Source organism: Vespa velutina, chromosome 5 (genome assembly GCF_912470025.1).
Source record: "Vespa velutina chromosome 5, iVesVel2.1, whole genome shotgun sequence".
Lineage (NCBI taxonomy): Eukaryota > Metazoa > Arthropoda > Insecta > Hymenoptera > Vespidae > Vespa > Vespa velutina.
Genome location: NC_062192.1, coordinates 1,073,818 through 1,081,317, shown reverse-complemented (window position 1 = coordinate 1,081,317; position 7,500 = coordinate 1,073,818). Strand labels below are relative to the sequence as shown.

At 28.3% G+C, this 7,500-nt stretch overlaps 1 protein-coding gene across 2 annotated transcripts in view; it reads right to left on the bottom strand.

Moving 5' to 3' along the window:
- LOC124949485 (protein phosphatase 1 regulatory subunit 3B) overlaps positions 1–7,500 on the bottom strand; it is a 44,312-nt gene that overhangs the window by 36,572 nt on the left and 240 nt on the right. For both annotated transcript variants that reach the window (XM_047494578.1, XM_047494580.1), the window contains exon 1: positions 6,709–7,500. This exon is cut by the window's right edge. The gene's annotated coding sequence lies outside the window, so the exon portion shown is untranslated. The remainder of the gene's footprint in view (positions 1–6,708) is intronic.

Genomic DNA, 7,500 nt, shown 5'->3' with positions numbered 1-7,500 from the left:
GAGGGATTGAAACTTTTTCTTTTTGTTTTTATTTTTTTTTTTTTTTCATTTTTTTTTTTCATTTTTTTTCATTTTTTTTTTTTTAAGGAAAAGTCTACCGATTGTTCTGTGATTCACACCATATATATATATATATATAACTCTTAACTATTATAAGAAAGAAATAAAGATATTAAAAGATCAAAGAAAAACAAAAAACAAAAAAAAGAAAAAGAAAAAACAAAACAAATATAGAAAATATAAAAAATATAAAATACAAAAATACAAAAAAAACCTACCAATTCTTCTGCGATTTATCATCATCATTATCATCATCGTATATATAGGAAAAGGAAAAAATAACGATGAAAAAAAAAAAAAAAAAGAAAGATACAAAACAAACATAAAAAAATATAAAAAAAGAAAAGTCTACCGATTCATCTGCAATTCACCCCGTATATATATATATATATAAAACTCTATAAATATAAAATTCATACACATATATATATATATATATATATATATATATATATATATATATATATATATACATATAAAACTCAACTCTTATAAGAAAGAAAGAAATAAAAAGACGACCGGCAACCGGCCGGCCGCCGGCCGGCTCCGATCTTGACGCACGCGTAAGTAAGATGTGTTAATCGTATTAGAACGAGCCTCCGTACAAGCTCCACATATCTTTAATAGACACACACACACATATATATATATATATATATATATACATACATATATACATATTCATACATATAAAATGATAAAACTTATAAAGAAAGAATGAAACAGAGGGAGAGTAAGAGTAAAAGTAAGAAAAAAAGAGAGAGAGAGAGAGAAAGAAAAGAGAAAGGAAAGAATTTCTTTTTATCTGCTCTCCCATGAATGCCAGCTAAATTTAACTTTACACGACGATGATGCTCGTCGTCCCGTCCATTGAAGGCGACTAACGGACAACGAGCTTTATTTATTTACGTTTCCGTTGTCACGAGGTCAGGAGCCGTCTTTCAGTCGATCATAGAAGAACCAACACCCCTACTGGGATACCATATTTATACTTTTCAAAGTAACTTGAAAAACGCAACACGCTTGCCCATCGGGATATTATCACGAAGATATTATCACGAAGATAAATAATAATAATAATAATAATAACAATAATAATAATGATAATAATAATAATAATAATAATAATATCAAGCCAATCTGAGCTTCAATATCTTTCAAATTAATCAAATTCGTTTATTTTCTATTTTCTTTTCTTTTTTTTTTTTTTTTCTTTTTTTCTCCTTACTCCGTTTTCGTTCCACCGTCTCTCCCCATCAAATTTTTTACTTTCGCCTTTTTTTTCTTTCGGTCTCGATTTTATCTCTTTTTCGATTGGTTTTTTTTTTTTTTTTTTTAATTTCCTTCTCTTTGTATTATATTGTCGTTTGTTCCAAAGAAGATTGTAAAATATGATTATCCAATATGAATTCTTATTTAAAATATATATATATATATATAGTAAATAAGGATTCTAGATGCACATAATGCGCCTTATAGTAAATACGATCCTGACAACCTCTAACATAACACTTTTTTTTATTTCTTCTCCTCCTCCACCTCCTCATTCTCATCCTTCTTCTTCTTCTTTTTCATCATCCAAGATGCAATACATCAAAGATTAGACAATATTGTAACGCGTGTTCTTTTCGCTTAATCATTTTCTCTCTCTCTCTCTCTCCCTCTCTCTCTCTCTCTCTCTCTCTCGCTCTCAGTTTCTTTCTTTTGATTTTCTTCATTTGCATACCACGATAGATAGGCAGATGTGTTGTTTCTTTGAAAACAAATAGATAATGGGGAAGAAGAAGTATGTAAGTACTTTCTAGAGCTTCGGTTCCGCTCGTGTAACTTCTACAGAGAGATCATCTCTCAACTTCTACCACCCCCTAACGAATCACGGAAGTTAGTTGCCGGCAATGAACGGCCAACGATCTTGGAAAGAGGAATTTGTTCTTCGAGACAACACGTTACTCGTTCTATAAATACACATACACACATATATATATATATATATATATATATATATATATATATATTTTGTATAAATCTATTTCTTCGGAGATAAAAAGTCGAACGTTCGAGATTTCGAATCTCGTTTTGCACAACATATTTTTCATCTTTTCTTTTCTCCTTTTCTTTTTTCTTTTTCTTTTTTAAAAATAATTCGCAAGACATAACGGCAAAGTTAACTTGAATTTATGCTGAACCACGAAAGAGAGGTCTACCTAAAAAGAAAGAAAGAAAGAAAAAAAAAAAAGGAGGAAAAGAAAAAAAGAAATGCTCGATCGATAGTCGTATACGTCGATATGTAACTTTCACACGATACACTCGTACATAATATATATGTATATATGTATAATGTGTGTGTGTGTATATATATATATATATATACATATATATGTATAAAAATGTATTAAGATATATATACACTTGAGACTGTCGAAAGCTACTGCATACAAAGTACAGTTGCATAACGAAAAGTTTGATGTGCCAACGAGACAAGTTGTCTCTCTCTTTTTCTCTCTCTCTCTCTTTCTTTATATATATGTATATATTTTTTTTTGTATATGTGTATATGCGTGTCTGTGTCTGTAATTTATAAAACACACTTCTCTTAACTAAATTTGCATATCCTTCGGGCGTATCCCGAAGGACTACAAATTAACAAGTCTGCCAAGTGTACATTAAATTTCTATAAAAAGTACGAACATAATACAGTGTCGCGTGTGAAAGAAAACCACCCTGTATGTTTCTCTATCACGACAAGAAGAAGAAGAAGAAGAAGATGAAGAAGAAAAAGAAAAAGGAAAGAAGATGACAACTTTTGTCTCTTATTTGTCCCCTCTTTTTTTTTTCTTCTTCTAAACGTACTCTTATGTGCATATACATACGTACGTATTTACATATATGTGTATGTACATAATATATATATATATATAAATGTATTAACGTACATATATATATTTACGTTCATATATATACATATATATATATATATATATATATATATATATATATATATGTACGTAAACATGCGCCGTTAGGTGAAACGAGTAGTCCGAGTATACATTTTCGCGATTCGCTAGAGAATCTCGTTTCTCTATCTCGTGTACTTTTACACTTCTTTCATAAATCCTAACATTAAGTCCTATGTAAACGCAGAAGAATTGCGTCGCTAAAATATCTTATATGTGTATATATATATATATATATATATATATGCTTTCAACGGCGACAATGCAATTAAGAAGATGCGCGATTGAGTTAGACGAATTTTTTTTCGAATGATGTAACACGGGTTACAGCAACCAGACATATATATATATATATATATATATATATATATATATAAAGAGAGAGAGAGAGAGAGAGAGAGAGAGAGAGAGAGAGAGAAATCGATACTCTCTCTTTTTATATATATATTATATGTATGTATTTTATATGTATTATATAGTAAATAATATCAAAATTTTTACTAGTTTATATTTAAATGTAAATAAATATTATAATATGAATAAATAACTAATATATATATATATATATATATATATATATATATATATATAAATATATTGAAAATTTCGATACTAACTATTGTAATCAGTTCAATGTATACGTCTTACTTGTTTGGGACAAAACAAGTGACTAAGAATTCCCAATAATCAATTCAAAATATTCAAAATACTCTGCGAGAGACAATTTGTTTATAGGTGATATTCTTTATAAATACAAAAGATGGAGAAAAAGAGAGAGAAAGAGAGAGAGAGAGAGAGAGAGAGAGAGAGAAATGAAACTTTTTATATTATATATCTTTGTTTATTTGAGGACGAGAAATTGAAAGATGACAAAATTCTAAGTACATACGTGATACATTAGATTATATCCAATGATCTGTTTATAAATACAAACGACTTTTGTCTTGTATTATGTAAATGACAAGAGAAATTTTCCTAAACTAATCTTTTTTTCTTAACCCTCAACCATATGCGTATCGATATATAAGTTTAAACGCAAATGGAAATATTCGATATTGTGTTTGCTTTTACTCATTCGATTCGATTCCATTTCTCCTTTTTTTTATCATTTCGATCGTGATAACGGTGATAAAAAAAGGAAATTTAATTTACAATTGGAACGAAGAATAGAAAAACGTAAGAGGAGAGAAAAAAGAACTATCAATAATTATATATATATATATATATATATATATATATATATATATATATATATATACATAACGATAAAATATCTAGAATACGATGAATTTATTATTCCGATAAAGATCTCGATTTAGATCACATCGATCGTCCTCGATACGATCTAGAAAAAAAAGAAAAAATTAAATTAGAAAATCTAGGACAATGGCGAACATTATTTTATGTATTTAACGTAATAAAAATTGTTTACCATTCTTTTCTTCTAATATATCTTTTTTTCTTTTTTACTTTCTTTCATTCTCTATTCCTAATCTCGCTAATGTATTTACGTTGTAACAGAGATTAGTACCCAAGATTTTCATAGACGACAACGACGACAACAACAACGACGACAACGTCAACAGCTACGACGACGAGGACGAGGGGAGTACCGTTATTCTGGTTTAGAAGTTACTTCAAATTGTGTACAAGATATTGAAATTTAATTTTCTCATCCCGTTAGAACAAACTCTTAACTTGCCCGGATATATAATTCTGCAATCCATTTTCGAAAGCAAGCAAAAATGGATGGATGTAAATAAATGAATTAATAAAATAAAAAAAAAGAAAAAATAAAAATAAAAATAAAATACATCAAGAAAAAAAAAAAGAAAAAAGAAAAGAAAAAGATAACGACGTTTCAAATGTTTATTAATACGCAATCGCAAATTGCAGATGTAGATGTAAGTGTTAAAAGATTTATATTCGTACGATGAGATCCTAAAAATGAAACTGGTGGATCTTCAACGAGAATGGCAAGGATGGATCATCCATCCGTACGTTGAAGGCTACTGGGTCAAATGATTATTTATGATCTCTCTTTTTCTCTTTCTCTTTCTCCCACACACACACACACACACACACACATATATACAAAAAGAAAGACTTGTAATATATTTTGTTCTCTGAATCTGTATGTATGTATATCTATATATAAAGAAACGAACGAGGCCTTGAAAAAATATTTGAAACGTTAAAAATAATCAATTTGCGAATTTGTTCTATTTTCTCTTTTAAGAAATTTAAATTAATAATTATATAAATATTTTTTGTAATAATAAATTTCAAAGGACAATCAATTCTTACCCCCTCCCTACCTTTACGATAAACTCAACGTATTTCTTCCCCTAACCTTAAAATTTACTATAGGATAGGCCAAAAGAGGTTCTACATGAGAGCCTTATAAATTTTACACTTTCCCGAGACTCTCTAGGTTAGAATTTTTCGTTTTTTAAATTGTGAAACTACTAACATAAGAGCTTTTGGCCCAACTTGTATTATAAATATATCACTATGAAATTTATATGTGTATATATGTATTATACGTATCTACGTATGTGCACAGATATTTTTAAAAGAAAACATTTACTTTTAGACTCTCTCGACTCATTTCATAATTGTGGACATATATATATATATATATATATATATATACAAACAATATATTTACATAATTGCAGATATATATATATATATATATATATATATATGCATGTATTTATGTGTGCCTGTAAATGATACTCGTCTATCAACGAAATATGAAACGTTTCTTATTAAACATCATATCAAAGGAACGTTATCGATTTCGAATAAATTTACCATGCACTTAAAATACCACATGACACGTTTATTAAGAAAGTCATGGTGCTTCTTCACATCCGAGACTTTTATTATACGTTACGGGCGCCATCTTTACGCTTGCTTAGCTACATTTTCATGTTTTAACGAAGTACGACATATGTATAATGCACGTATATACGTATATACCTACATACATGCATACACATATATATATATATATAATAGAAAAGACAGGAAAAAAAAGAAAAATCACGAAGATATATAATATATATATATATATATATATATATATATATATATATATATATATATATATATATATATATATATATATATATCACATAGAATTTCATAAATCCCATGCGATATTATATAATCATGATTGAATATTAGATATGAATATAAACGATAGTATATGTATTAAAATAATTATTGATTATGTTGACATTTATTACGAATACTCCTGAAACGATAATAATAATAATAATAATACTAATAATAACAATAATAAGAATAATAATACAATTGTATGTTAAAAATGTCGCGCAAGCGAGTGAAGTAAAAAATGAAAAAAGAGAAAAATAAATAAATAAATAAAAGAAAAAAGGTAAAAAAAAAAAAAAAAAAAAAAAATAAAAAAGGGAGAAGAAAAAAAAGAAAAGAAGAAAGAAAAGGAAGAAGAAAACGTATGCATAATACGACACGTAATATAATTCATGTGTTACGCAAGATGTTCGATCGGTGGTTAAGAAAAAGAGGGTTGAGAACGAAAGAAGTACCACCCTTTCGGCTTACGAACGATTCTTAAACGTTTCTTCCTATCGTTCTACGCCCCTTTGATCCTTAACCATGCAATAAAAAATATTTAGAAAATTCGTTCGATATTACTTACGTATTTCTTTACGTCAAGCGAGACCGGTGTAGCCAAAGGTGCCGTTGAATGGAAAGAAAAAAAAATATATATATATATATATTGTGTGTATATATATATATATATTGTATTTTCCGATATCTTCTCCCGATAGTAAAACGTGTCTAGGCTCCACTCTCTTTCTTTCTCTCTTTTTTTTTCTCTCTCACACGCACTCACGAACTAGCGCGTTATTTCTCACGCTTTCCCGTAATTCTTTTTTCTTATTTTGCTTTTTTCTTTGTTCTTTTTTTTTTTTTTTTTTTTTTTTTTTGTTTTTTTTTCCCCGGAGAACTTTGGCCCAACGGACAACGCGTCGACGTTGTTGTTATTAAAATTTCTTTGGAGTACGTTTCATAGAACTACAACACGATGCGACAATTATCTCATTCGAATTTATCAATTTCATCTTTCGAAGGATATATATGTGTATATATATATATATATATGTATATACATGTATGCATGTATGATATATCTGATGAATAATTTCTTGCGTTGTTGTATATTTAACGTGCGAATACACTATAGAATTACTTCAAAGATCTTCCTTTATTTTTCCCTTATGTTTTTCTTCCCTTCCTCACGTTTTCATAGATTAGGGAAATAGAAATATATATATATATAAATTATAATCGATAGAAATATAAAATGGTGTATTTAATTAAAACGATCGTGTTGTTAAAATTCGTTTCCTCGTCGTCGTACGAATCTTTCACGTGTCGACGACGACGAAGAATACAGATAGGACGTCGACGTTTATCCTTTGGTACG